A 25128-nucleotide genomic window follows, 5' to 3' on the forward strand; every position below is an offset into this window, starting at 1 on the left:
AACCATTTTTTTTAACAGTGTGGCTAATACTATTCTAATTTTTAATTTATATCACATTCATGATTTCTTTGAACAATTATGAGTCTGGGAATATTTCTTGCTCATAGTTGAAGAGCATCCACAACATTAATCTCAAAGTATATCTTAAACTACCCTGAGAAGTCAATGGTTATTTTCCGTAATTTATGATATATTGAAGGCATTTTATCATACTATTTACTGTTATGTCATGGGAAAAAAAGTGTGACCTTTGAAGAAATAAAACAAGCAGGTTTTTAGTTTTCCTGCATATCTGTTAAGTTTATGGATATTTATTTTAGGCTTTATAAAAATTCTATCAGGCAGCTAAACAATTTAGACTCACACAGCGTGTAAATTCTATTAAACAAGGGCTTTTTGCCCTTTCCCCTAATGCCCTACATGTGCTTGGCATAGTGGTGCAACTATTCAGAACAAACACTAATAGTCTGCTTTAAATCTTTAATATAAGTAATGCAAGCATGCTAGAGGATTCTAGTGAATATTCAAAGGGATTTTTATCCATTAAAGGCAGAGAATGGTTTGAACAGTTCTGTTTTTGGCCTCAAAAAGAGCAACCTGGTTCAGAGGTGAAGCCTTCTTACAGTTCCTGCATTTGATAAAATACAGACCTTGTAGCATTCCCTCATAGACCTGTGACCTCAAGCTCTGGCCTTTAGACTTTTTCCCTCCTTGAGAACGAGATGATTAGTGAGGTCCTTCTATTAGATATGCTAGCAGTTTCTGCTAAAGAGAGGATTTTAATAATATTAAATTGCAAAGAATTATGAGGCAAGGCTTACTCCCAGGTACTAAGACAAACCAAGTTTAAGCTGACTACATAAGCTCCTATGTAGGGCCATCTGTTTAGCTCTAATAGTATTTTCTTTTCTTTTCTTTCTTTTTTTTTTTTTTTAAATCTTTGTAGCATGGTTTCAAACCCTGTCTGGGACACCTGCTCAATGTGAAATGAGATTGGCGGGTCTCAGTCCATTTGTGGCTGGCTGAAATTTTCCATCTTCCTTTCCAGAAAAATGGTCCATAAGGAAATTAAGTGAAAAGAGTTAGATGTCACACATGGATTCACGTGTAGGTGTACTGAAGGCCTAGATAATCTTCCTGTGTGAAAAGTACAATATATAAATTCAACACTGGTTCATTGGTTCATCCACTTTGCCTCTCAGCAGCTCTCTAACACCTGAGGTCTCCTGTATCCTGAAGATGATGCAACTTAAGGGACATCTTTTTACTATTCTACCACTGCATAATTTGAGCTGAGATTGTAACATGGCTTGAAATTGGCTGTATTTGCTGCTTCATTTAAACAGGGATGGTGTATGAAAATAGTATAAGAGGGACATGTTCTGTGCTTTTTTGCATTATGTAAATAGATCTAAAGTCTCTGTAAATAATAAAGAATATTCATAGCTTAAGAGTAAACAGATTAGATGCCTTCAGATTATATATTACCCAAGAAAGAAAGCAGATCACTATAATTTATTATAACCCTAGGCAACATTACCCTAAAGTAGTATGAATTCTGACTTCAAAAGTCAATAGCATCTTTTCCATATAAATTTAAAGCCACCAAAATTTTCACTGAACTTACTAAGTACACAATTAGTTTCTTGTTATAGATAATTTCTATTGATCCAAATCTGGTTTGTCAGCATGGATTAATCAAATTCGTCAGGCATTGAGATCTGGATGGCTCAAGGGATCAGTTCCTGGGCTAGGAGCCTTTCACCCCCAGGTCACTGTTTCCAATACTTAAAGGAGTTTTGAGAGGCCTATTTGACAGCTGGTTTAAAACAAACCAGTACTTTGAACTAAGTCCCTTCCATAGAATCATTGTCCCTTATATTCAAAGACATTACCAGCTACTGTCTGAGGGTATATGTAAGGTGAAAATTTATTGCATTGTCAGCAGTCCTAGTTATTATTCATAGATATGCCCATATTTATAATCTCCTATCGTAAGCAGTTACCATCGTCAAGTTGCTATCTTCAAGTCCTGCTGTATCAAGTTATAGAATATTTATCTCTGTATGCCATTTTCCAGAGATCCAAATCCAGTTGATCTCTGATTGGTTGCCCCAGGCTATTGTATATTCTTTCCTTTGTAGAATAACCTGTGGAAACATTTCTTTTCTGGATAATGTGTGTGTGTGTGCATCTCCTGTCTTTGTTTGCCTTCAAATCTTTTCTAAAGTGTAGGCTATAATCTTTTAATCTTGTCTCATTACATAAAAACTCCAGGTCCAGGTTGTTATCAGTTATTTGGCTTCTATAAAGAAATATTGTGCCTGGCAGTTCCTGGGTTAGATGATTATCCTTAACTTGCTCTTTAGGAGGCTTTTAACCGAATGCAGGCATCTCTAGTGATTTTTTGGGTAGTTCATATGCCCTGCTCTATGGCTATATGATCTCATCACTCTAGGTCAAAGGAACCCTCTGAAGATCCCCTTCCCTTCAGTCCTCAACCTGTTGAAGCTCCTAATTACCTTATTTATTCAAGATGTGTCAGGCAACCTTGTTTTCAAGATCTTTTTAGCTCTAGTCCCATTGATTTTGTTGTCAGAGGCCAAACAATCCGTTTCTTTCCTGTCTTGGTAGAAAAATTAATAGGCTTTTACTACAAAGATACTAGTGATTCTTAGTAAAGGAAGAAAAAAACTCTGGTTACGCTGAATTAAAGAAAAGAGACTCTAGCCATCCTGGATCATTTATTAAGTTTTGCTACCTTTTCTTTACTAAGGTGTTTTCAATTTCTGGTTCTTCTATGAAACTATATATCCAGAAAGCTCAACATAGTGTCAGCTACCTATAGTGACTGTTGCGCTGTGAATGCAAGTTCATGATTCTTATTCATATAGAAAACTCAAGTCTCTAGTGCTTTCGGACCTATTCTCAGAAGGAGACCATGGTGATCTTTGAATGTTGTATAGGAGACAGTATAGTTCTCTCTCACTGGGCCATGCAGAGAATGAAGCCAGCTTGGTAGAATGTCTTGATGGTAGAGGTCATATGTTAGGGGTGGCCCAGGGAATTGGTACCTTTGTTAATAGTTATCCATATGTTTGTGACCACTTAATTTCAAGTCCCATTGCTGTGGGATAGAAGGGAGGGTGTAGGAAGTTCTAATTAAACCAAGGAATTTGCCTTCCTGGATTCCAGATGTCAGGGAAGTAGCCCAAGAGAATTATCTTCCAATTCCAAATTGTTGACCAAAATTGCTCCAAACTGATCTGCATGCTCCTGGCCATAAAGCTAGAGGTATGGGAGGAAGGAGGAAGACCCTTTGGTTTCAGGTAGTGAGTGGAGTTTACCAAGCTAAGGGGTTTCCTTCTCAGTCTAGGGAAGGGAGAAAGACAGTTATATTCACAGAACATCTTAATTGAGGATGAAGCTCTGCTGGATTCCCCCCTAAGGATTTTCTGTTCTCCTGGAGAAGGCTATTACTAAAAGTAAAAGCACTAAATTCTTTGGACTTTAATTTCTTCCCAGTGTTCCCATACCACCTTGTATACATTTCAATTACAACATCACAGTGACCTTCAATCATTGATCAGTTTTTCTTCTCAATAAATAATAAAGGCAGTAACTGTGTGCTATTCATTGTTAGATCTTCAGACCAAGGATATAATCTGGTATATTACCTGCATTTAACAACTGTATGACAGATGGGTGAATAGGAGAAACCAGAGAGGAATAGGAAGTGTTACACACTTCTTTCTTAATCTATTCTTTCACTTTGGTGATGTCGACTTAGAGATTGAATCATTACATATTAGTAAAGTATAGTATAGCTGGTAAACACTCAAATGCCATGTGCTTAATTTGAATTCTGATTCTAATAATTTTTAGTTCTGTGATTTTGAATAAGACTTAAATGTCTTCCTCTGTAAAATCAGAATAATACTTATTTCATGTGGATGTTGTGAGGATTAAATAACTTAAATATGGTTCCCGGCACATATAAGTTCCATTATATAGCATCATTGCCGTCTAAATGAGAATATGGCCATCTTGATGCTGTTGAGTCTAGGTGAGAGGGAGAAAACATCTCTAGCTGCAAGTAAGAGTGCTAGAATTATTGTTTTGGACAACACCAAAAAATTGACTAACACCAGCTATTGTGCATTCTGTGGTGATTTGATTTACCAGGTAGAAATATGTGCCTTCCCTATTCTAATTTCCTTTGGAGAAATAAAATCTAATTGTTTAATCAAGAGCATTCGTTTTTTCTTCTAGGTGGCTAACGGTGTGTGTGTGTGTAGCTGCTTTGAGCCATGTTTTGGTATCCAGCTATCACGGAGGCTCAGAGGGAGTACGGCAGTGCATGAATATGGAATGCTGGTATTCTGACCAAGCCAGAGGATAGACCTAGATTTTTAGGTGGGGACTAGAAGTGCAAGGGGAAGTAGGCACTGATGAACAAAAAGTTCTGGAAGAAGCCTGGCATTGGAAGGGTGGACCTCTTAATGGAATCATAATGGAATAATCCCAGAGGAAAGCCTAAAATCTTTTGCAAACAGCAGGAAATAGCAGTCTGCTAAAGTATAGGTAATGAGTGCCCATAAAATCAATATAAGGTAAGGGAAAATTTTCTAGAAAGATTAGAATCTCTAGAGTCTAAATTTCTCTGGAGAAATGTAGTCACTTCATATTTACTAGGCTTCTTTAAGTTAAAAAGAAACTTTTACTTAAGTCTATATTGCTTTTTTCTTACTTTATTTGCACTCACAACTCTGCTAAAAATAAATTGGTAATCTAGAAATACATAGGTTCTATTTTTCTCTTGCCATTGGTCAGTTCTAAATAATCAATAAATAAAAGAACCTCACATACCCAGACCTTGACTTGAAAGATGTCCTGAAGATTTACAATATGCTAAACCAGGAAAAAACTTGGGAGTAATCAGCACAATACATTTTGCTTTCCATCATAATCAGTTTTCAGCCTCCTTGTCGATAAAACTTTTTCTCCTTTTTCACAATGGTTTACAACTTAAATAATTTAATACAACAGTTGTTATATTTTTATTGCAAGCTTATAAAACTGGTACCATAAGTCTTTTCTATGCAATATATTACCAAAAAGTGACACTAGAGAAGGGGAACGGATGATTACTAAAACTGTAATTCAATCTTCAAGTTCTGAGGATGTCATAAAAACGTCTTCTGCTTTACTTGCATATGGAAGATACTATCAGGATGCCTCAAATGAACTCTCTCTGGGTATTCAATCTCTCCTTAGGTATTATTTGATATACAATAAAATGGGACTTCACAATGCAAATGCAACTGTGATTCAGCCCAATAGTTCTTCTGTCAAATAGGATTTTCTTTTATGAAGTTTCATCTTAGAATTAATTTTGATATCAATGCCTGTCAAGCTGTGGAAATTGAGCTGAACCAAGTGAGTCTATCCCTCTTTGCGCTGACTTTTAAGAAGTGGTAATTAGAAAAGATGCAGAGATTTTGTACTGTGCTAAAGAAAGTTTAACTCATTACACTACATATCATCCATCTCATCAGTACAGAAGTGGTAAATAGCAACATTCTATAAATGCCTATTTTTTCATATATTTTAAAATCCACTATTTACTACTTTTCATCCTGCCGTATTAGTTGTAAGGAAATAATTTTCTAATTCTGACTAGTTGCTGCTATTATCTGAAAGGTCTATGAAATTAAATAACAGATTTCTGTAGCGTTTATGATTAACAATGTTCCATAAAACTTAGGACACTAGCATGGAAGCAATTATATTCCTTCAGATAAAGAGGATGATTAGTCATTTGTACATTCTTGCCAGTTGTCATTCAGGGGTCTTGTCACATCTGTACTGACTTCAGTCTAAGTCAAAGAAGCATCAGATTCCCCAAACCTCTTCTTTATATGTCCAATACGCAGTTAATCTACTGATGATGTTGCAGATAAAATTTAAGACCTGTTATCTTTATATTAGCAGTGTTACTTCACCTGCTGCATTAATGCACTACGGCAACACTTTACGCAATCCTTTTAAAATTTTCCCAGGATGAGAATAAATTAGTTTTTTGAGGGAGGTGGAGGAATTGAACTTTCATAATACAGCTGCTAGGAGATCAACACATACAGCTGGAAAGTGAAATTTTCCATTTGTCCTTCAGCCTGAGAGAATGCAGGTGGCACCATGTGGGTTTCTGCATTTTGTCTCTCAGCCAATGCAGCCCTGGCCGCTTCCACAAGGGGTGAAAGGTCACAGACAAAATGTGAGTGGTGTTTAATTCTCACAACAGAGGGTGCTAATCACATAACATTAGGGTGAATTACGGTAATAATAGCAGTCTGGACACAGAGAGATTCCACAATAACAACTGCACAACCACAGCTGTGATAGCAGTGATGAAAAAGTGTTGCTTTCACGGCTTGTGGTAATGGGTTTGATTGGGATTCTGGAAACCTTTGGTGAAAGACACTTTGCCCCTTCCAGGTTAGCTTTTTCTAAACCACTTCTATAATAAGTAGAGTAAAAATAACCCATTTTAATAATTTCTAGTAATAGAAGGAGCTCAAAATATCTTCCAGCATGCGGAAGCCCTATTAGTCTACAGAGTAAGAATTCATTCCAGAGTCACTGTTTTCTAGCAGGTCTCAACTTTTGCAACTGTTAGCTTCTGAGCCCTACATGAAATTTTGATTTGTAATCCTACTTTACTTTTACATATGTAATCCCTGCAATGGATTTCATTTTCCCTAGGAAAATTTGAAGAACAATAAAGGAGAAGAGCCTATTCCTTGGTGTTTTTAAATTCAAGAAAAATTGATTACACATTTTAGAACAGGAAGTCAGGCACTGGGTTTGAAGTGCAATGAAGAGCAGCCAACTGGTTTAGAGACATTTTGGGACAAAAACAAAAAACAAAAAACAAAAAACAAAAAACCTCCTCATAGTCTGTCTGTTGTCCACCAAGTTGAAATGCCTTGCAACATGAGTTGTTTTCCTGAATCAAAAGTGGCAGAGGTATCTAGAAGCCATGAATTACAAGGGGAAATTGAACCACCATCAGCCTCAACTTTAGCTTTAGAGTTGGCTTTTGAGGAGCACTTACTAACCGAACTCCTTGAATATACAGAGGAAGCTGTAGCATGTTTTTTTTTTTTTTAAATAAATGTAGGGCTTCAGCCATATTTATAAACTAAAGGTAGCATACTGAATCTTACTGGGAAGTCAAAAAGTAGTCTTGGTTGACAAAATAAATAAAATGATACATATATTCTGTGCAAATAATGCCATAAAGCAAATAGCTTCATATACTCCAGCTAAGACATCTGGGTAGTTTTCAAAGATTTTTTTTCTTCTTAAAATATGATGCAATGATCCAATGTGGTGGTAATGAAGGTGATAAAATCTACAACAAAATCTGAATCATGACGAAAAGTTCAAAACTCTTCAGTACAGTTCAATAGAAGAAGCATCAAGTGCTTTTTAAAATACTATGTTGTCAAGTCCTGCCACTATGAAGTTGCAAGAATTCCAATCTAGGGTCTAGGCGATTTATCTTGCATACTAGTAGCCCACCTATTCTCACTGGTTTGATGTTAGCTTGGAGAGCTGGTTTGATGTTACTTTGAGCTAAAAACTATTGAGACAGTAAGTTCATTTTAAACTTTCAGCTGATATGAAAATATTTATATTGAGAAGTTGTATACTACCTAGGAAAATGGCTAATTAAATGCATGTGTATTTATTTGATTCCTGAACCACAAGAGGTAATGATGATGGTAATAGCCACAATAATAACCCACACTAACATTATTTAATATATAGGGGTATTGTATTAGGTGTATTACATGCATTATCTCATTTAATCCTCACAACATCCAGAGGTTGCCTTTTGTTATTACCCCTATTTTACAGAGAAATAAATTGAGGCTTAGAGAAGTTAAATAACTGGGCTTTTGGAATTGGGTGAAAATTTGGGCTCTACTGAGTTTCAGAAACATTCTAGGATAACAAATTGAATCATCCTGCTCTTCTGTGATTATTGGCTCTTAGCAGCAGTGCAGCTTTAGGAATCAATATAGTGCATGAATTCTATAAATGTGCCTCTTAATAAGTTAATAAAACAGAGATATTCTCATTGCCTCTCCATCAAAGTTTCAGGGGGAAAATGAGAATATTAAATGCAGTAGGATAGGGAAGATCTGCTCCATTTGCTCTGCAATGATAATCTTTTACAAAAGAGGATTTTTATTATTAATTCTTTGCCTTCTGGGGATATTATAATTTTCTAGAATGTAGAACTGCCTTAAGCACAGTAATTTGCTGAGCTAGACTGAATCTCAAAATGTTTCAAATGAGCTGATAAACAACTGCATAATTAGCCATTATTAGATCAAGTCTGTATGTTACTGATATCCAGATGAACAAACCAATGGATAAGCAAATTGTAGATATAGTTTTGAAAACTAAGAGCCTGTGTTATATTTTTACATGCTTTGTAACTTGTCCTTTAAAGAATTAAAAACCACATTTCATTTGCCCCTTTTAAAAAAGAAATTTAGATTATTCTATCAAATAAATCCTTAGAGACTTAATCATTAAATACATATTGCCATGTATGCATAATGATGGATTTGTGTGTTGAATGCAACTCATGCTCTAAAAATGACTAGATGGTGGGATTTTTCTTTTCAATTAAAACTTGCCTCAAATCTATTTCTTGGATGGGTAATACTCTTTCACCCCCTTTTTGAGTTTTGGTTTACATCCAGAGTATGAAATATATTTGGTACTAATTATGAAAATAAAAGGTTTTGCATGCTCAAATAAGGAAAATACAGTCGGTTTTTTATGCTTAAACACACACACACACACACACACACACACACACACACACACACACACACACTCCTTATTCAAGTGGTTAGCATCCAGTCCAAAATAACTGGATATATTTTGGACTTTTCTCTCATTTTTTTAAAGAATTTGGCACTGGATCATAAAATGCTGCCTAGGTTGGAATTGATCACAGAGGGTTACAACCTAGTTGTAAGGTTTTGTTTTGTTTTGTTTAAAGTATTAAAATTAACTCAGCAATTTTGAGGACCAAATAAAGAAAATAGAACGAAACAATTTCTAAACTGGTTTAATATTAACAAAATTATAGTTTATGCTCTGAAGTCAGGTCACAAAGCAAAACAGATAAACATACTAAATCACCTTTGAACAGAAAGAAGAACTGAGCAACAATTTTTCTGAAGATTTCTAAAATTAAAGAATTGATATTTTGTCTTACCTGGTTTAGATGTCCTCCTGGTTAGGGGATGGAACAGATAATTTCCTGAGATTCTTTGCCGATCAATTATTCTGATTTTTGTCTATCAGTGTTTCAGATGCCAGAGCACAGTAAATGGCCAATTTAACATAGTGCAGTGGGCATAATGCCATATGTGAGCCTAGCTGGAGAAATGATTTGTCACTAAATTTAAAAAAGTGTTTTGACCTTTGGCAGTTTTAAGAGCCTCCAAAATTGTATACCCTTCTTACGCATCCTGTTATCACTGATCCTCCATTTGATGCCAATTATTAGCCTTAGGTAAAATTTTATTGTTGGGCTCAAGTTCTCCTTTCATTACACTGATTATTTATCCACAGTCTGATGTCTATTGTAGTCTCAGTCTTAATTTATTACAGATCTTGGATCCCTGTTATTGTTCTTATATTTACATTTATTCAACTAGTCCTTTCATTTTATAAATTGCCATTCATTTTATTTGCATATTTGTCATGTTGCAGAAATAGACCATTTATATCCTCAACATTAAAGGAGTAAGGGCATCTAGGCACCTACTTCAACAAGGAGTGCCAATTTCTTTCTGAAAGTGTGTCAGCTGAACCTAGGCTGTGAGGAGAAAATAAGACCTTTGGTTCATAAGGTATCAACAGTAATTGCTTTTGTGTTTTTCAAAGGCATTAGAAATGTTTTCAACTATTTTAAGACATTCTGACTCTGTCAGGAACATTTTGTCCTTGTGTGTTTGCTAGGAAATCTGATCTGTATATTTTGTATCTTTTTGTATTAAACTCATAAAAATGATATGAGTGTTCCCCAAAGTCCAAGATACCTCATTAGGATTTTATCAATGAGTCTTTTAGAGGCATTCCTTCCCTAAAAGAGAAATTAAATTTGGTTCAGAGTAAATGAACTTATACAATTAAAGATCTGAATTGATTTAAAGTTCTTCAGTTCAAAACTGAAGCAGATTTCAAATTTGGAGCAATATACTGTCATGGCCCCAGAATAAGAATATTATTCCTAATTTGATTATATTATCACAATGTGTAATGTTCTATTTTCAGAATTAGGTAAATATTATTATAGAAATATGGGTCATTACTGGGCTTCAGTTTTATGCATAAATAAAATAAATTAGGGAAATAGTTTCACTAAATTTTATTTTAATTTCTTGTTCCCCCACCCCCATTTTTCCATCACTGACATTATTGTAAAAGAAACCACAGTTTTAATGTTAATGAGACATGCAGAGCAGCTTGTCTGGCATTTGATTTGTATACAAAATTTGAGGTCAAAAGTTATTTCTCACAAATATACAACTTTAATGGATATCAAATAATTCAGCTAGGCTTTTGATCTGCAAGGGTTTTGAAAAATATAATAGACAACGTTTGTATTTTTACATTAAAATACACAGAAAACCACTGAAAATACAATTGACAGTATCATAATCAAAGAAGGAAAAAAGACCTCCCAACCATTTAAGTAAGTTGTTTCCTTACAAATGTGGATAGAAAATCACTACAAAATAAACTACTAAAATAAAAAGTTAACAGACCATGGTCATAACTGTCATTTATTTCTGACTTGTATGAGGAAATATGTAAAAACTACAGGCAAAGAAAAATGTGAACCTAAATTGTGATGAACAAATTTCACAGTAGATTATTCTTCTGATTTTGGGTTTTTGCCATTAAAATAGAGTTAATAATTAAGAATCAGAGGCCATAAATCACCAAGAAAAATCAATGGACAACTTCCAGAGAGAGAAGAGCACATACAGCTAGAGACATCCTGGATTGGAAACAATGGAACTTGTGCAAGATGTTTGCACTGGCAAATAAGAGCTAGTAAAGGGTGGGTACAAATTTTGTTTTAATTATTTTACTACCCAGTAGTGAGGATAATGAGTATTTGCATGTAAGCTTTGTTACTATTATACTAACTTCATTAATCCTATAAAAATATTTATGTTGAAGAATAGTGACTCCTCAAAAAATTAAACATAGAATTACCACATGATCCAGCAGTTCCACTTCCGGGCATATAACCAAAAGAACTGAAAGCAGGGACTTGAACAGATATTTGTACATTAATGTTCCTAGCAAGATTATTCACAATAGCCAAAAGATGGAAATAACCCAAACGTCCACTGGCAGATGAATGCATAATCACAATGTGGTATGTACACACAACGGAATATTATTCAGCCTGAAAAAGGAATGATGCTCTGACACATGCTATAATAATTTGGAAGACATTATGCTAAATTAAATAAGCCACACACAAAATGACAAATATTGTATGACCCTATAATATTTACATGAGGTATATAGAATTGTCAAATTCATAAAGACAGAAAGTAGAATAGTGGTTATCCGAGTCTGGGGGAAGGAGGCAATGTGGAGTTATTGTTTAATGGATACAGAGTTGCAGTTTGGGATGATACAGAAGTTCTGGAGATGGATAGAAGCCATGGCTGCCCAACAACGTGAGTGCACTTAATGTCACTGAACTGTGCATTTAAAAATGGCTAAAATAGTAAATTTTATTATGTTTTACCACAATAAAAATAATTTAAAAGTCCACATTGAATAACAAAAATTATGTAATATTCAAGCATCTTAAACAGTGTAGCAGAACTCTGCTATTTACAAAGATAGATTTGGAGATCTTTGTAAATTTCCAATTTTATATGTATGAGAATGTTTGTTCTGACTTTACTCTGACTTCTGGCTTTCTCCCCAGTTACTTTTCCATTGATGGTTCTTTTTTGTACATATCCTCCTAATGCCAAAAAAATAAATTCAATGTTCACTGACTTTTCTTCCCCATGGAGTGCAGTTAGGGCATGGGTTGGGACATGAAATTTCTCCCTAAAATGGTTTTCTCTTGCTGTGCAAAGAAAGTTCTGCGAATTCTTTCATGGTACACATCTGATCCACTGTCAATTTCAATGTGCCACTATTTAATCTATTGAAAACTTACATTTTCTGGCTAGAAAATATTACTTCCCCAAATTACTTTGCTTTCTCTTTACTTCTATCAACAGCTGTAGCGGTTGGCTTTCTTTTTTGGGTCTTTTTTTTTTTTTTTCTTAAATCTTCACGACCGTTACTATTGAAAACAAGTAAAAAACAAAGATGAAAGTGCTAGAGGGTGAGATGAATGCTGGGCAGTCAGCTAGGTTCATTCATTGGTTAAATGATGCCTCTTGAAAGTATCTGGCATTCTAACACTTGCTTCAGAAAAAGCACAAATCACTACTTATATGGATTCATGTTTACGAAATTCTAAGAATAGTGTCTGACACATAATAAATATTATATAAGTTTAAATTAAAAATACATATTATGAGCCTTTGGCATGTCAGAATCCACACACAAAGATCATCAGAACTGAGAAATACTGAAGCTGAGTCTATTGCTGGACATGCAAGGAAGAGCTACATTACTAAGATGCAAGTTAGGAGGTCTTCCTGACCAGAAATTAAAAGGTGAAAGGAGGAAGTACAGTGCACACGGCAAGATTTTGAGTTCAGATTTCTGATTGACCCATGAGGTGGATTGTTAACTCTTCTTATGATTAATATTTTCAGGTTCTATGGTACCCATACTGAGAAACCTGGTTCCAAAGAAGTCTAGTTGAGCTGCCTAAGATTCTAATGGGCCTAGGTTCATTTAATGTATGTCTTAAGCATTACATGCATGCTTGAAATTTTGTGGGTTTCTTATGACAGAAGTGACCTGACAATAGTAAAAATCACTAATATTTTAGGTATGATTGCTGAGAATCTATGTTTTTCAGTAAAAATACTGATAGGATAACGGTAGGAAATCAGGTAGAGGTTTACAAAAATGATATGAGGGGTTCTTTTTAGACGCTTTCCATGGCAGTTTCTGAAGTCGGCTTTATCTTTTGACAGACTTGTATAATTAAGAAATTCTTTCTTAAGAGAAGCCATGAAAACTTGGGAAGAGTAGAATCTACTCAGTGGGCCAACACTATATAATTGAAATTACCACAGTGTCGTAAGGGCTCAGTGATATTCCCTGTGTTCCTAGAGCACCACATATAAAGGCCTAGTGTTTCTTCCTGCATTGCACAGCAATTTTCTTTGTGTGTCCACATCGCCCAGCTTTACTTCATCTCCCTGAGCTAGTGTCTATCTAGAGTAGATGCTCAGTAAATACTAGTTGAATGAACAAATGAAGAAATGAAAAAACTGACAAGCAAGATGGCATTTCTCTCCCCTTTATTCAACTCCAAATAGTAGGAGAGGACCTATTTGTTCCTCTTGGACTGGCACCAAAAAACTGGTTTCTTTCTGGGTGCTATGACCAGTTTCTTAGGAGGAGGTTCCACAATCAGACAAGCCACAAAATATAAACTGATTTAAACTGGAGATTTAGGGTAGAAAACACCAAAAGTTGAAATGATGGCATTAAAGAAATAACTTTATCAGAAAAGGTAAGATATGTCTTGGAGCCTTCCATGGAAACAAAAAAGGAATCTACTGTTTTGTCAGATTTTTCTGCATGAAAAATAGATTTTTAAAAATTAACCTTAGGAAAACAATGAGTAAAACTGTAGAGATGAAAACATTGCATTTCATTAATTTAATTTAAAAATTTTAAGAGAATGAATTAAGGCATTATTTTCCCATTAAAGAATGTTTCCATTTTAAGCTTGGGGAAATATCAGGTTTGTCTTGTGACATGGTAAGTGATTCTGATAGCTATAGCCATTAGAAATTCCCCCATCATCCCTGAGTGGATAATTATTACTTGACATAGCTCTCTCAGAGTGATTATTATAAAATATACCTATCTTCTGTTGATCTACTGCTTTATTTATCTCATGTTAAAAGATCTTTAGAAACCTTTTTATCATTAATGGACAAATTCCATTTTACAGATACATCTGTTAGTTGCCAAGAATAATTCTCATCTGATTAAAGGATAACCATTTAAGACCACTAATTCACATATTAAATGCTTAGGACTGTACATTGTTAAAGACCTTATATCTCCAGATCCATTATCTTTTTTTTTTCTTGGTGGAAGACAATAAATGAGACCTCAAATAGTGGATGATCTTCTCTCGTCTAGATTAGAGGGGAAAAGGGCTAAAAAAATAAGCATATTGTTTGAGAAATCCTTCCGGGGGGTATTCAAGGATAAGTGTAGATGTTATGAAGTAACAAACTATTATAAACCTCTTTGAGATGGAGGGAAGCTCATTAAAAAGGAAATTATTGGAAAAATAGATCTCAAATGAGTATTTAAGAAAACGAACAAATGTTTCTCAGAAGGATCAAGTTAATTTGTTATTGTCATCATAACTATTTTCTATGTAATTAAGATCATAAATAGAATTTATCCGTTTTCACAAAGGGCAATCCTAGAGAGACAGAAAGAGAAACCTGTCAATTTTTAGCAAAATTTACTTGTAGATTACAATATGAACCTCTTGAAGGTAGGGACCTAATTTATCTCACTCCCCACCCTCAGAGCCTGAAGTTGATCCTGAGAAATGTTGTTACGCAATAAATGCTAGCTGAATGAATAACTTAAATTAGTACATAACAGGTTTCCTAATCTCAGTGGAGAATGTACAACCTACAAATGTTCCAAAAAGTTCCACAAGGATTTTAAGCCAGATTGTAACTTAAAATACATTTCTCCACAGAAACAGCTATTATGGATGGTGCTGAGGTTGGCAGGCCAGCCCATGAAAGTCATTTAATCTACAACGTAGCAGAAACATTACATATTTGAAATGAACAAGTAGCAGGAAAAAAAAATACTGCAGCAATAAAACCAAAAGAGAGAAATCATAAAACTGAATAAAAAGTCAAAATTTTCTTGTCTCTCTGTGCTTGAAGAGAAGTAGATTTAAGTATAAGAAGATGAAGAGATTGTCATGGAAAGGTTTATATTCTCAAAGAATTTTGGAAGCTGATGGCTTTTTAAAAATTATGTAGAATTTCCCTTCAAAACATAATTCTACTTATTCATGATAAAAGTCTTTGAAAACACTATTTTCATCAGTCAAGATTAAAGTGATTTTTAAAATTCAGAAGTGCAATGGTAAGGAGAAAGAAAACAAGCAAAGAAAAATCAAGTAAAAGGAACCACGACAAAGATGACAACATTGTAAAACATGTTAATCTAGTACTCTCTGTGCTCCAGACACTGAGGCTCGATACAAAAGTGGATAAAAACACAGTTCCTCCTCTTAAGAAACTTCAAGCATAGTGAGGGGAGTTACATTCATAAACAACCAAGCACAACAGTGTTATAAAGACTATGAAAGGGGTAACTTGGGTACAGTGGGGCCAAAAAGAAGGTGGCCAGAGCCTCCTGAGAGAGTTAGCGAAGGCTCGTGGTGAATCTTGCAAGAGGAGCAGGTACTCGGCAGGCAGATGAGAGTAAGCAAAGCAGGCTCAGGGAACAGGGTGAGTGGAGGAAGGTGTACACAGTGCAGAGGCTGAGTGGGAGGAGAAATGCACTGGAATGAGAACGGAGGGGCCAGCCAGGGCTGGAACAAGAAAGGCTCTGTCGTCTCCACATGAAGACTGAATGAATAACTTAAATTAGTACATAATAGGTTTCGTAATCTCAGTGGAGAATCTACAACCTACAATCTGTTCCCAAAGTTCCAAAAGGATTTTAAGGCAGATTGCAATTTAAAATACATTTCTCCACAGAAAAAAAGCTATTATGGATTAGCCTACAGACCCCTGGAAACCTGGGGAGGGGGTGTTAATCAGAGGAATAACATAACCAAATGGGAATTTTAGAAAGATAACTCTAGCAGCATTATGGAGGACGGAGTGTAGGTGTGAAATACTGGTAGCAGAGAAACCTGTTAGAACACTGCAAGGGAGTGAAAGCTGGGAGTAAATAGCAGGGCTAATTATAGAGAGAGCCAGGAGTGCCATTTGGTCTGTACTCATCTTCAAGAAGAGCCTCAGATTTAGATTCTTGATGCTGTCTCCTAAAGAGGCTATCCGCACTGCCACTGAGGTTCACTACTAAGACTGAACTTTTAAAAAATGCTAGAAATTTTATAATCTTGTTTTAACGTTTCTTTAATTTTTAATAAATACACTGGGAAGAGATCTAATAATGGAGAAGGGATCTCCATTAGAGATGCCTGTTAACTTTCAGTGACTGGCTTGTGCATGATCTTCTTGAAGATACAGAATGACAGTGATAGAGAAGAGATGACAGGAACTTTCCATAACTGGCACCAATTTAGGTTTTTGCAGCTGGGTGACGAGAATGTGTATCCTTTTACTCACAAATTTTTGATGTTTGCAAGATGGGTGTTCATAGCTTGGGAGTGCCTCAACTGTAATTAAAGAATTCTTTCTTTATCTACTTATACTAATAGATGAAGGTCCTGGATTTGAAATATTTAGTAAAATGTATTACACTTCTCTAAATTACTCTCAATTTTCCTGACATAGAAGATTAACTGTAAGAAATGACCCAAGGTTAATTGTTTTTAAACTAAATTACTGAAAGTGGCTTGTTTCTCTCATATTTATGTCTCTGGTACTATATTTTTTAATGCCTTATAAAAAGCATTATAACCTTCTGCCAAAAAAGCATTTTGTGATGGTTGACTATAAAGAATGAATTTGATTTTTGCTTTTTAAACATATTTGATTAGCTATTGTTGAAAGGAAGACTAGACATGTAGCAAAGTTAGTTAGGGGCTATTTATTTCCAGGTAATCATAGCACAATCACCCTGAAGAATAAAGGTAAATAATAACACAATAGATTTAAAGAGAGTTGAGTTTTGAAGTTTTCTTTTAAAAAAATTCATTAAATGTAATTGGTTATTAGCACTTTTCTAAATGATTAAAATATGCCTGAAAATTAATATAATCTACCACTTACAAAAAGTCTATAAATCTTGTATTTATAAAAATAAAAATATTCCTTTAGGACAAGGTAGCATGATTTTAAGACCATACTTGATTGAAATAAAATATCACAATTTAGTCTTCTATAAATTCAGACTCTAAATAAATCTAATTTATGCTTCTGAGTTCAGTTGTCCTTGACATGTAGAAAACCACAAAACTATATCTCTTTTTAGAAAGAAAATGCTTTTTCCTTCTAGTGTGTATGACTAGATCTTTATCCCTGTGAAAGAAAGCGATAAAAATGATAGAAGTATTACAGTATGAAGATGAAGGAAGAGGGGCTTCATAATTTTAAATTTAGCCATTTCACATAAGCCAAGGACACAGAAAAGCTCTTTCTCTTTTGGAGTATTTGACTTGACATTTACGTCCAACGCTCTGGGCCTTTGGTAGGGACCACTTATTTCCCCTTCCTCTGCCTCTGCACTGGACATCCCCTAAGCAGCTTGGGCACTGAAGGGACCAAGAAAAAGAAGCCACTGGTTTTGTGCTAATTAGTGCTCTGAGGCCTGGGAAAATCTGAGGATCTTTGCTGGATCAAGTTTAGCATGGTTCCAATAGCTGGCACTGGCACTGAACATGATTGTATCACACAGATACAAAGTTGTACACAGGTACATTACTGACTGAATGCATAAATAACCTCAAGATTCTTCTTCTAATATTTGAATTGGGATATGTTCAGTAGTAATTATTAGCATGCTTTAGAGATTTCAAACTGTTTCCCTCATCAGGTGTCAGTTTCTTGACCTAGAATTCCCGCAAGGAAGATGCCCTAGGTAATGGTCATCTATGAAGCAAATTCTGGTCCTCTTTTATGTTGAAATATGTTGTTGTCACTGATGTGCTGATTTCACCAGACATTTTTTTTGGAGGGAGGGGCAGGGGTAATGGTGAAGAAATTGTTGCTGTGAACCATGCTGCTTTACTTAGCTTTTGGATTTTTTTTTTGGCAAGACATAGGATTCTATATTCTAAAGCCTAAGAATTATTAATACAAATAATATCTGAACTATAGAAAACTGAACAACTTTCCGAAATGTTTACCAGAGATATTTGCATTCAGATCTTTTCTCAAATTCTTCTTTGATAGGAACAGTGAACTAATTGGTTATTGTCTGCCATACCTAACTAACGTGTGACCCAAATTTTGTGGCATAGATTTCCAAGCAGTAGTTTTATTTATTTATTTTTGCTCTTTTTAAAAATGGGGGTCAACATTACTTCTTGTTCCACTTGGAGAGAAAACAGAAAGACCCTGTCTGCAGAACAATTCACATAAAATCGCTTAATAAATTGCCTTTAACTTTGCATCAGACTCAAAAAATCAGAGCCTCCACAATGGTTGTAGTGAAGCAAGGAGTCTCATGAGTGTAGCTGTAGGCATGTTCTAATACTTGCTTCTACCAGCTGGTGTCTCTTCTTTCATTTCTTTTCTCATATGACAGGGATTAATTGAAAACTAACAAGAAGAATTTGGGGTTTTCTGATGAACATTTTATAAGTATATATTAAATATCTATTCATCATGGTGGGAAGAGATCATTCACTTTTGGGTATTCAACTCTCTAGGTATTCTAAATGTGAGGCTTTCCATAACACAAAAGCACAGAGGCTAATATGTGCCAAAAGTAGTGCCATGTTTAAAGATTTCTTCTCATGAGTAGCATTTACTGGCCTCAGCCCATCTTAACATTAAAAAAAAAATCTGATTCTAAGTATAGATTCTATATTCTAAAGCCTAAGAATTATAAATAAAATCTGAACTATGGAAAACTGAATAACTTTCTAAAATGTTTACCAAAGACATTTGCATTCAGCTCTTTCCTCAAATTAGATCTCTGGCACTCCTTTCTTGCTTTCTAGCATTTTTATCTGTTTCATGGCTAGGAGGAAGCCAATTTCAAGGATTTATTGCACAAAGAACTATTTACTGAGACATATGCAATGCTTTCACTACAAAATAAACAGGAGTAACATGTCTTTAATATAGATTTTGACAATAAGAAATGAGACTAATTTGTCTTTAGCACCTTCATGCTATGGAATGCAGTGGCAATACCTTTCATATTTATTACAGCACAGGATCTTACATGGTTTTGGAAGCATATGATTTTCTAAGCTTAGTCTCACATTTCACCTTTACATACAGCTTTGCATTGTCTTCCAAAAGGTGAAAATCTGTTACCCCATGAGTTTTTCAAATGAGAAGTCCTTTTCATACTAATGCACAAATTTCCTAAGTTTTACCATCATCATTGTCTCTGCCTGCCAGGTTGGAAATTGGTCATCTTGACTCTTTTCTCTACTTCATAAAATTCTGGCAAGTTCTCTAAGCCCCTCAGGTACAGATCCCACTTTAGGACTATCATCATCTTACCTCTTCCAGGGCAGCCATTCTCAAACTGTAGCGTGCACAGAGGGACATAGGAAACTCATTATGTTCAGATTCTTGGTCCCAGTCTTAGGTGATTCAGTAGATAGGTCTTAGGAAAGGCACAGGAAACTGAATTTTAGTAAATCACTTAAATATTATATAATCCATGGTCTGTGTTTTGAAAAAGTCTATTCTACAGTCTTCTTATCTCTATTGGTCTTATAAACTACTTCCAAACAATGCATCCTAGAGATAATATCACAGTCATTCATACATTCATTCATACCCTCCTCTATTAATTGAGCACCCACTGTGTTTCAGTACTGCTCTAGGTATGGGGTTCAAGGTAATGACCAAAACAAACTTTCCTGACCTCATAGACTTCCTAGTGTATGTTTCCCCAGGTTTAAGAAGGGGTTCCTATAACTTATCAAATTTGATCCAAACTTCCTCAGTCTCATGTTGAAGATCTTATTCTTGTGTCTTGTACTATAATACCAATTAACAAGGATGCTTCCCTCTAGTCAGGTCATTTTCTCTTAGTGTTCCTTAGCCTTTCTGATTCCATGCCAAGTCCATCTACCTCTGGTCTTTGTTCTTATTATTCTCCTTCAGAATACTGTCTGTTGTTGTGGATAGGACATAGAGGTCAGAAAGCAAGATTCACTCATTCATATTTATTGAGAGCCAAACACTGTTTTAGATATAGGTGAATTCAGTAGTGAACAAGACAGAAAACAATCATAAAAAAAAAAAACAAAAAACTAAGCAGAAATATCAGATACATGCTATGCAGGGTGTGGTGACAGTGACCTTTCACCTACTTTATATTCATAGGGAACACAGGGACGTTTAGGCTGGGAGCTGAATAACAGTGATAGTGGTCATTCAAAGTTCAGCGGGAAGAACATTATAGGCAGAAGGAACAACTAGTGCTAAGGCTTTCAGGTGAAAGTGTGTGTAAGAGGAATACAAAGAAAGCCAGTGTAGCTGGTGCACAGTGAGAGATGTTGGAGCAGTAAAAGCTAGAATCAAAGAAGTCCACGTTGGTCAGATGACACAAGAGCAGGAGTATGGACTTTATTCTAAGAACAAAATGCCACTAGAGGGTTTTAACCAGGGGAATGATGTGATCTGATTTATGTTTTTAACAAAGCTTTCTTTGGCTTCTATGTGGAAACTATACTGTAGAGAGACAAGAAAAGATCAAATGGGAGCTATTGTAGTTGCCCAGTTGAATGGTAATGGTGGCTTTGATGGGTAGCAGTACAAGTGGCCAGAAATGGACAGACTGGGCAGATAATATAGAAGTGTCAAGGGACTTGGTGATGGAATGGATGTGCAGGGTGAAAGAGAGGATTCAGAGGTAATTCATAAATTTTTTATTTAAGTAACTGGCCAGTCATATCCTCTACTGATCTAGGGAAGACTAAAGAAGGAGCAGATTTGGGTGAGGGGGAGGTAATTAAAAGTCCAAATGGTAGGTGATGTGGATGGCCACTGTGGCCATACAGTAAAAGGCTTACAATGCAATTAAGAAATTTGGGCTGGGCACAGTGGCTCATGCCTGTAATCCTAGCACTCGAGGAGGCCGAGGCAGGAGGATCACTTGAGCTCAGGAGTTTGAGACCAGCCTGAGCAAGAGTGAGACCCATTCTCTACTAAAAATAGAAAAATTAGCATCATGGCATGCGCCTATAGTCCCAGCTACTCAGGAGGCTGAGGTAGGAGGATAGCTTGAGCCTAGGAGGTATTTGTTTTTTATTTCAGCATATTATGGGGGCACAAATGTTTAGGTTATATATATTGCCTTTGCCCCACTCGAGTTAGAGCTTCAAGTGTGTCCATCCCCTAGACGGTACGCACTGCACCCATTAAGTATGAACATACCCATCCCCTCCTCCCCCTCCCACCTGCCTGACACCCAATGAATGTTACTACTATTTGTGCACATAAGTGTTTATCAAGTAATATCAATTTGATGGTGAGTACATGTGGTCCTTGTTTTTCCATTCTTGTGATACTTCACTTAGTAGAATGGGCTCCAGCTCTATCCAGGATAATATAAGAGGTCCTAGATCACCATTGTTTTTTGTGGCTGAGTAGAACTCCATGCTATACATATACCACATTTTATTAATCCACTCATGGATTAATGAGCACTTGGAGCCTAGGAGTTTAAGGTTACAGTGAGCTATGATGATGCCACTGTACTCTACCTGGGGCAACAGAGAGAGAGACTCTGTCTTAAAAAAAAAAAGAAAGAAAGAAAACAAAAAAGAAATAAAAAAATTTGAATTCTTTTCATACTATGGCATTAGTGTGTATGATGAGCTGGAAGGAGGTAAGGAATTGCATACCTGTGGTAGGATTGTGGCAGTGAGAATGAGGAGGGCATTGCATATGAGAAAAAGTGAATCAAAAGGCACAAGAATAGTGATAAAGGAGTCCAAAAGAGCTAGAAAAAAATGTCACACAAAATACAAATAGAAAACATAAGTGTTTATTTGACTTTATGAAGAGAATAACAGTAGAGTAGGGTTAATTGTAGAGAAGTCTTTTTGGTTGGAAAAGTAGCAATTAATCACCTATGGTTGGATCTCACAAACAAAAAAAGAACCTGGGTTGAAAGAGAACACACTTTTTGATCTACATCTGATCATTCCCTCCTCTGGTGGCAAGAGAACTGGGGAGGAGGATGGGTGAATAGCAACCTTATCTACATGTTAGTTATCACTTATCTTTTCATTACAGAAAAAAATTTGGCAACCCCTGTTACTATTAAGATTGTCTAACAAGGTATGTGATAAATATCATACATTGTAGCATTTTCAGAGCTTGAAATACTGGTTCACAAAAGTAGGAAAATTTTACTCACCCTTGTGACTTCTATTGCCAGTGTACAATATCTCAAAAACAGGATGTTTGTAAAGAGGATCTTTGTTGTGACAAGGGAGAAAAATTGTTGCTCTTTATGAGAAAATGTTTCCAGTTTACAATTAATTTTATTTTTCTGACTGAATTTCTTTCTCCAAAATAACAGGCTAGATCAATAAGAAACCTCCATCTATAACTTAGAAAATCTAGACAGGGAAAATCATCAAACAGAAAGCAAGGGATAACGAAAATCAATGTGCTTACCTATTCTGTGTTCCCTTATCCTTCATTTCCACTTTCCTTGTCTTCACCAAAACCTGACCACTGAGCCAAATGAATCATCAAAATTAATCTTTTTCTAGAGAATCAAATTTTAGCTCATCTGTGTCAATTTCAAAAGCAGCTGCTTCTTTCCTAGATGAGCCATTTTCTGAATAAGTGATTTTGTTTTTTTGGTTGGCAAGCTGAGTAATTTTGCCTTAGTCAATAGTTGGCATTATCATCAAATAGGAGGCAAATTAGTCACTGTGAATGAATTAATATCTTGCAGAACCACAGTAATTTATGCCCTGAGTGATAAACTTGGGAACTGTTACTCAGCGCACTGACAGAATTTGTAAATGAGATCAATGCATCACTGTTGGGCATCTTCCAGGAATGATGGAGGACAGGAAAGCTGCCAGAAGATTGGATTCATTCGTTTGCTTGCTCCTTCCTTCCTTTTTTTCCTTCTTTCCTTCCCTTCCCTTCTTCCTTCCCTTCCCTTCTTCCTTCTCTTCCTTCTTTAACATTTATTGATGATCTCTTCTGTGCTGTGTCAGAGATATCCTTAAGAACATGTCCCCCAACTTTCACAATCTAGTAGGGAAAATAAACACATGAAGACATCAGACATCATTAGAATACAATGTATTAAGTACAATGATAAAGGTCTATAAAATGTTTTAAAGTACTGAGAAGAAAGACTTATTTTCCCTATAGGGGTCAGGAAGGGCCTCAGTGAGAAAAATAAATACAAATTTGCTAGGTGGACCAGGCACTATTTTAGGAAGAAGAAAATATATGTGCAAAGCCATGGATTTGTGAAAAATATGACCACCATTACCACAACCACCACAATAACAACTGATATTTACTGTGTACTTGCTATCTGCCAGGTGCCATGTTAGGAGCTTTTCGTCAATGAATACATTTAATCATTATGACCACTCTAAAGGACTGATAAAAAACTGAGTCCCAAATGGTTAAGATATTTGTCTTGAAGAACTTGAGGGAGTTTCTTAGGGAGTTGTGACTGCTTCGCTATGCTGGTGTGTGATGGGTGTGGTGGAAAATGTATACAGGTGTAGCTGGAAAGACCACCATAAGCTTAAGAAACACTAAAGAGTATTACACAGTAGGGTTCAGGTCCATTCTTAAGCAGCACAAATTTGACTCTCTGTCTGCCTACTAGTTTATTGAATATCTGTTACATAAAAGATTTTAAATAGCACACAAAAATCATACATAGAATGAGTAAAATTAAGGGCAAAAGAAGAGAAAAGATGAGAGAATGTGATGGAGTTAGGAATAAGGCCAGCTGAGTATACATCGTGAATCTTGGCAGACACTGGAGCTGTTTTACATCTTTGCGTGGAAGTGAAAGAACCAAATGAGGAGGGAAGGCCAACCCACCCCCCTGAGTGAGCTGAAATTGTACCTACTGGAAAGGCCAGGATTTAACAAAATAATAATTTCTGAAGTCATTTAATCAGATGAACAGATGGGTAATAAAGGTCCTGACATCTTATTTCTTACAGCATAGTTAATACGATTTTAGCTTGAAAAAAATTTTAAAGGAGACATAACCAGATACCCACCTTAAGCCAAAACACAATCTTAATAATTAAGTACTCATGAAATATCTATCTTTGATAGTTCTACTACCTGAATTTTTGTGAAGATAACTTATGACATTTATACCAGTCCAACTAAATAAGGTAACTTGCTGGCTGACTTGTTATTTTAAAACCAATTAAAATATTCAGCCACCTAACAAATATACTAACTTCGGTTTTAAGAATGTTTGACACGTAGCCCTTCTTTCTGACAATGATGAGCTAGCAGGGTGGAGTTGTCTGTTCAGGCTACTCTTAGGTTTGCAAGACTTGAATTGCATCAGCCAAATACTCTCTATTATAAGGGAGTTTTAATTAAGTATACCCAGACATGCTTATAAGATTGTTTAGAAGCTAGCTCAAAAGAAGAGAGCCAAAGCACAAACTATGAAAAAGTTAATTGCTCTGTTAAAAGATTGTCTCAACCAACACTAATTTTTGTGTCAGTAATCTGACTCTATTTTTGTATATACATTAACAGGGATAGGGTGACAAGAGTAGTCTATGCTGAATTTGTGTTTCTTGGCCAATAACCAATTCCTGTCTGCAGGGGCAACAGTTAATAAAAGCTGCACATAATCTGAAAATGCTCCCGGTAGATACTTCCATAAAGTGGTAAAGAGCATGACAGTGTGGTGAGAGTCTGTAGCACAATACCTGGGTCTAAAGGCTACTGGTTCTTTATGAGAAAATTGTCCTGAGTAACAAAGGCTAATGATTAGTTAGGCATATGGGCTGTATATGAT

General features: G+C 35.7%; 1 long non-coding RNA gene across 4 annotated transcripts in view; it reads right to left on the bottom strand.

Annotated features, from left to right (window-relative positions):
• LOC123621852 overlaps positions 1–25128 on the bottom strand; it is a 63592-nt gene that overhangs the window by 18710 nt on the left and 19754 nt on the right. For all 4 annotated transcript variants that reach the window (XR_006729286.1, XR_006729288.1, XR_006729287.1 and 1 more), the window contains exons 2-3: positions 22770–23363; positions 19632–19737 (exon numbers count right to left, since the gene is read on the bottom strand). This is a non-coding gene — a long non-coding RNA (uncharacterized LOC123621852). The remainder of the gene's footprint in view (positions 1–19631; positions 19738–22769; positions 23364–25128) is intronic.

The sequence above is a fragment of the Lemur catta genome, chromosome 1, assembly GCF_020740605.2.
Source record: "Lemur catta isolate mLemCat1 chromosome 1, mLemCat1.pri, whole genome shotgun sequence".
Lineage (NCBI taxonomy): Eukaryota > Metazoa > Chordata > Mammalia > Primates > Lemuridae > Lemur > Lemur catta.